The sequence below is a fragment of the Stegostoma tigrinum genome, chromosome 39, assembly GCF_030684315.1.
Source record: "Stegostoma tigrinum isolate sSteTig4 chromosome 39, sSteTig4.hap1, whole genome shotgun sequence".
NCBI lineage: Eukaryota > Metazoa > Chordata > Chondrichthyes > Orectolobiformes > Stegostomatidae > Stegostoma > Stegostoma tigrinum.
Window position 1 is genome coordinate 4,029,532 of NC_081392.1, and position 6,385 is coordinate 4,035,916.

At 43.1% G+C, this 6,385-nt stretch overlaps 1 pseudogene; it reads left to right on the top strand.

The window, feature by feature from the left end:
* The first annotated feature begins 5,023 nt into the window (after positions 1-5,023).
* LOC132206608 (mRNA decay activator protein ZFP36L2-like) overlaps positions 5,024-6,385 on the top strand; it is a 3,492-nt pseudogene continuing 2,130 nt past the window's right edge.

Consider the following 6,385-nt stretch of genomic DNA (forward strand, 5'->3'; position numbering starts at 1 on the left):
TCTGTAACTTCATTTAGCTGGATCAGGGTTATTCTGTCTCTGTACAGAGTCACCTTATTTCGCAGGATAAGAGTCACTCTGTTGTACAGAATAATTTTTACTACATTTAGCAGGGTAAGGGTTATTTTGTGGAACTACAGATTGCCTCATTTCAGCAAAGCTAAGGGTTACTCTGCAGTGTCCAATTACATTTTTCAGCAGGCGAAGGATGACTTTGTGACTGTACAGTCACTTTTTGTCATTCAGCAGGGTAGGGGTGACTGTAACTACAAAGCCGTAGTTTGTTCAGCACGGTCAGGGTTAATCTCTGTAATCCTGCAGGATTCGTTTCTGTCAGACAGACTTTTGCATTCCAACTTTATCACTTCACTATGAAATTTCATTGTGAAACTCCTGCAGAGGAGAGTTTATTTAAATCCTGTTCTGGGGCTGCTTTCACCCCAGGAGTGTTCACGCTGTTTTCCAGAAATTGGATTTGGCGGCGGAGGCAGTGAGGAATGCTGTGGACTGAGCGCTGACTCACTAAGGTCTATGAAGCTGACATTGAAACTGCGCAGAGCTGCACGTACAACTGCCTCAACACGATAATATCTGAGTTCTGGTGTCATAATATGTGGGGCCTAAGCACCTAGGTTCTGCCTGGTTTACCTTAACAAGTTTAGAAATGTGCTTCTGTTTGATATTGATAGCCCCACACTGTACACGCAGACACAGCAGCATTACAGAGATCATAGAGATCTAAAATACAACAGGTAGACAGAATATCTGTCACTCAGATTTCACATTCATTTACAGGATGTCAGCATCACTGGCTCGGCCATTCCCTACTTACCCAGGAAGCAGTCTGGAGTCACGTGTAGTCGAGACCAGGTAAGAGTAGTAGTTTCGTTCCCGATTACTGAACCAAATGGGGTTTTCCCAACAATGATTTTGTGGTCATCATTTCACGCATAATTCCAGATCTTTATAGAATTCAAATTCCACCATTTCCTGTGCAGGATTCAAACTTGGGTCCCCAGAACATTCCAGAAGATTCTGGATTAATGATCTTATGATAATACCACTAGAATATCTCGTCAAGTTTTCTTTTGAGGAGGCTATATACAACACTCAGGTACAAAGTGACTTGCATTTCAGTGATTGGGAAGCTAATGACCTAGGGGTCTTATAAACAGACTACTAACCCAGAGACCCATGGAATGCTTCTGGGGGCCTAGGTATGAATCATGCATGGCAGATGATGGAATTTGAATTCAATACAAAAGTCTGGAATTAAAAGTCGAGTGATGACTATGCTGATTCTTGAGGAAAATCCCTTTAGGATGGGAAACTGCCTTCCTTATCTGGGCATGTGACTCCAGCTCAAAGCAATGATATGGCCTAGTCAATGACCCACATATTCAGTGAATGAAAACAGAAGCTGCTGTTTGGTGAATCATACACTTACACAGTTAGAATTATTGGTTCAATTCCCACGTGATGGGGTAAAATGCAAAGATCTAAACTGATATTCCAGGCCTCACTTGGTATAAAACCCTTCTGCATTTTTGGAGACAGAGAGAAAGAGGTCACACTGACAGACTGATCACCTTCAACTCAGCAAATCTCTGGGATTTGCAGAAAATAAAAATGCAAAATCGAGGGGCTGCTGCACTGTTGGTGATGAGATCATCCGATGAAACGTTTCCTGAAGGTACAATCCACTGGGTATGTGAAATCCTTTCAGGAATTCTGGCCAGTCACAAATTGTCAATCAACACCACGCGAGCAGATCATGTGGACATTATCACTTTTCTGTTTGAGGGACACTGAGGAATGCAAATTGGCTCAGTGTTTCCTGCACTGTATGGGTGCATTATTGAGAGAAAAGTGCTTTGGTACATCCTGTGTATGGAGATGCAAAAATGTAAGACATTTTACTTCTTTTTCTCAAATATTAAGGGTGTACATAGGCACATATACATACAGTACATATACAGTACATATATATAGCAGATATATAGATGTAAATGGAACTTGAGATTACACTCAACTGGCATCGTCACCTGGAAGTTTTTGATGGCGGCAGTATAGAGAAGGCTTTACTTTCAGTTTAAAAGAGTAAAGGGAGCTTTACTTTGTATCTAACCCTAAGTTGTACCTGTCCTGGGAATGTTTGATGGGAGCAGTGTCAGGGAAGTTTTACTTACTAAAAGCATAGAGGGAGTGTTACTTTCTATTTACTTTTGAGTAAAAGAGGCTTAAATTTCAATTTAAAAGAGCACAGAGAGATTTACTCTATATTTAACCCTGTGCTGCCTGAGAATATTTGTTGAGGGACAGTGTGGCGGGGCTTTACTTGGTATCTAACCCTGTGCTGTCCCTGTCCTGGGAGTGTTTGATGGGGGACAGTGTAGAAGCAGCTTTACTTGGCATCTAACTATCTATTCCTGTCTGAAAATGTTTGATGGGGACAATGAGGACGGGGGGGGGGGGGGGGGGGGGGGATTTACTTTCAGTTTGAAAAAGTAAAAGTAGTTTTACTTTGTACCTGACCAATTTGAAAGGTTTATCTGACCATAGTTCCATATCACAAAGAGTCAGTTTTAAACTTCACAGAATCAGGAATCCATACAGTGTGAAAGCCACCAATACACTCATCAAGTCTACATCGCCCCAAACCCACCCACCTACCACTATTTCTGTAACCCTGCATTTCCCATGGCTAACCCATCAAGCCTGCACATCCCTGGCCACTATGGGGCAATTTAGCATGTCCAATCCACCCTAACCTGCACATTTCTGGACTTCAGTTGATAAGTTAAACTTCTCACCATCATGCTTCCAGGTTCCTTATTAAGTTGAACAAAAAGGCAGTGCTGTTCCAGTGTAGGTGAGGAGGTGAACACTATCTCCCGACTCACACTGTTCCTGTTCACTGGGTCAAACACAAAACTGAGAACAGAAAGTGAAAATTACATATTAACAATAGAGTGACTCACAATGTGGACAAACTGAACACAGTCAGCCATCACTCTCCATATGTCAGGAACACATACACTTTAAATTCCAGGACTGAATTGAAGAGTCAAGTTACTCAAATAATTTTCTGAATTATTTTCTGAAGAAGGGTCCCGACCTGAGGTGTTGGGCTTTCCTGCTCCTCTGATGCTGCTCGGCCTGCTGTGTTCATCCAGCTTCACACTGTGTTGTCTCAGGTTCTCCAGCACTGGCAGTTCCTACTATTTCTTTTACTCAAATAATTGTTGAGTGCTCAGTGACTGAGGTTAGCTGCAATCACTGGGTTACAACTCAAAATCTATTTCCAATTTATTCTATCGAGCCTGCACTTGATGGAATCCTAGTCAACACAGAATCAGTGATTTCTTCCATTTTGAAAGAACAGTCACCGGGCCCGAAACGTTTACTCGGATTTGTCTCCACGGATCCTGCCAGACCTGCTGAGCTTCTCCAGCAATTTCCCTTTTGTTTCAGATTTCCAGCAAATGCAGTTCTTTTGCTTTTTTTTGTCTGATGTAGACTGTTTCATCAAGGGATATTGGAGAATAGCAATAAATGCTGGCCTGAGAGGATGAATGGTTATCGGTGGGTGGTGGTGGGGGGTGTAAGTACTAAACAGGTATGTGGAGTAATTATATCATCACAATCTTATCAAATAACAGAGCAGGGTCAAGGGGCCGAATGCCCTATTCCTGCTCCTGTGTTTGTTAGCCAGCAACGACCTCATGCCTAAAAGCAAATATATAAATAAATTCTTATTTTTTGATCTTTCTTTCCATCTCTGACTGTATCAGTTTCTCTAACCTTCACTCCACAGAAGAATGAGTACAGGAGGCCAGGCCACTCAGCTCACCAGGAATAAAACCATGTAATTAGTCCCATTTGCCTACTCTTTCCCCATAATCCTGCAACTTTTTTTAATTCCCCTTTTGAAAGTTATTATTGAATAGTCACAGATTCCTCAATTCTGGAAATGCATTCTAGACCATAACAATTTGCTGGGTTTAAAGAATTCTCCTGCTCTCAGACTTTGGTAATTCACCTCCTCTCTCTCTCTCTGCAGGTTTCAGAGTATTATCCTTGTTACGTGCAGCCACTCACTGCACTTCCTCCCTGCTGACCCTCTGCATAACCCCGTCATTCCAATTCTGGAACGACGGTCCTGTCTCTGTTGCTCCAGGAACATCTTCCGCTTCTCTGATCACTTGCTGTGGGTGAACTTCACTGAGAACATTTTCTTCTGGGCATCCGAAGACTGTCAGCTAAACACAACAATGGAAACCACATTTCCTCTGTAGAAGTAAAAATCCAGTCCACATATGCTCATCACCAGGGATTTTTTGGAATAATTACAAGTGATTCACACAGAGCTGAGGAATTAGCAGTGACTCTGATCCAAGTCTTTCGAGCCTCAGTAAAAGGAAACAGCATGAAGTCCAACATTGCAGCTGTGGTCATTAGGTGATTGCTAGATTGGGTTATAAAGACCTGTGTTGAACCTATTTCAGCATCATCCACAGTGATGAGAAGGAAGACATTTCCCCATCACTCTCAGGTTGCAGAACCTGTCAGCAGCCCCCTCCAAATACCTATTTGGGGGGGAGGGGAGGGGAGGTGAAAGCCTAGTGGTATCATCATTGGACTATTAATCCAGAGACCCAGGTAATGTTCTGGGGTCCCAGGTTCAAATCCTGCAGATGGTGAAATTTGAATTGAATAAAAATCTGGGATTAAGAGTCTAATGTCGACCATGAATCCATTGCTAGTTAATGGGAAAAAAAACATCTGTTTCACTAATGCCCTTCAGGAATGGAAACTGCCATCCTTATCTGGTCTGGCCTACATGTGACTCCAGATCCACAGCAACGTGGTTGACTTTCAACTGCTCTCTGGGCACTTAGGAGTAGGCAATAAATGTTGGCCTAGCCATTGATGCTCTTGACTTGAGAGTGACTATTAAAATAAAAACCCTGCTTGCAAAAAAAAAGTGACTTCCTATCCATGACTTCAGGGTTTACAGGCAATGAGAGCTTTCAATGAGACGTCACTTTTGCAACGTGGGAAATACGGCAGTCAATTTACCCACAGTAAGTTCTCAAGGACAGCTTAGGAACTTCAAACATAGTTGACCTTTTGGTTCTTCCAGCCTGTGTTCACCCCACCAATGTCCACGTTTGAACCAAGGCTGTAACGAGATCAGGAGTGAGTGGTTTTGGCAGAACCCAAACTGGGCGTCAGTGGTTGGTGCTGAGCAGGTGCTGCTTGATAGCCTTGTTGGTGACGCTGATGATTGCGAATGGGCTGGTAATTGGCCAGGTTGGATTTGTCCTGCTTCTTGTGTACAGGACATACCTGGGCAACTTGCCGAATTGTCAGGAGATGCCAGTGTTGTAACTGTACTGGAACAGCTTGGCTAGGAGCCCAAGTCTTCAGTACCATTGCTGGAATGTTTGTCAATGCCTCCAAGCATTTCATGATAGCATGTGGAGCGAATCAAATTGGCTAAAGCCTGCCAACTGTGATACTGGCGATCTCTGGAGGATTGTCCACTCGGCACTACCAGCTGAAGATTGTTACAAATGCTGGCTCTGCCTTCCCTATGTCTCTTTGCTCCTCTCTCCACCAGCCTTCACACCTACTTGAGACCAGATCCGTTTCCAGGAAAGTGCCTTGGTTCACTCTCACAGTCCAGAGATTTGCAGGCTGGGTGGACTGGCCATGCAAAATTGCCCATAGTGTCCAGAGTTGTGTTGGTTAGGTGAATTAGCCATGGGAAATACAGGGTTAGAGGAATAAGGTAGGGGCTGGGTCTGAGTGGGGTGCTCTTCTGAAGGTCAGTATGGGCTTGATGGGCTGATTGGCTTCCACTCTGTAAGGATTCTACGATAGAGAGAGCTGTAAAAGTGCATACACAGATTGACTCTCTGACAGTAACAGGCAAAAAGAGACAGACAGAGACACACCCACAAAGATGAACTGTCTCACACAATAAATTCAGTCACGGGGTACACAGATACACAAAAGCACACAAATATGGAGAGACACACACGCACTCGAAACTTGGAGGTACAGAAACACAAACAAAGTACTGATAATCTTACACGAGGGACTCACTGCACAATCATCATTCTCAAAAATTGGGGGAAATGAGTCAAATGTTGACATTACTTAGACTTGTTTACAAATTATTTGTTGAAATAACTCATGAAATTACTGCACATAGTTATTGACAGGCAATAAAACCCATTCATACAGACAAACAAGAGATAGGAAATCTCAGAAAGAGACGGGGGGAAAAGAGATAAATAATCACACAAGAGAAATAAAGGTCAAGGACAGCAGCTGATCTGACAACATATACAGCTGGGTACATTTTACTTCTGGG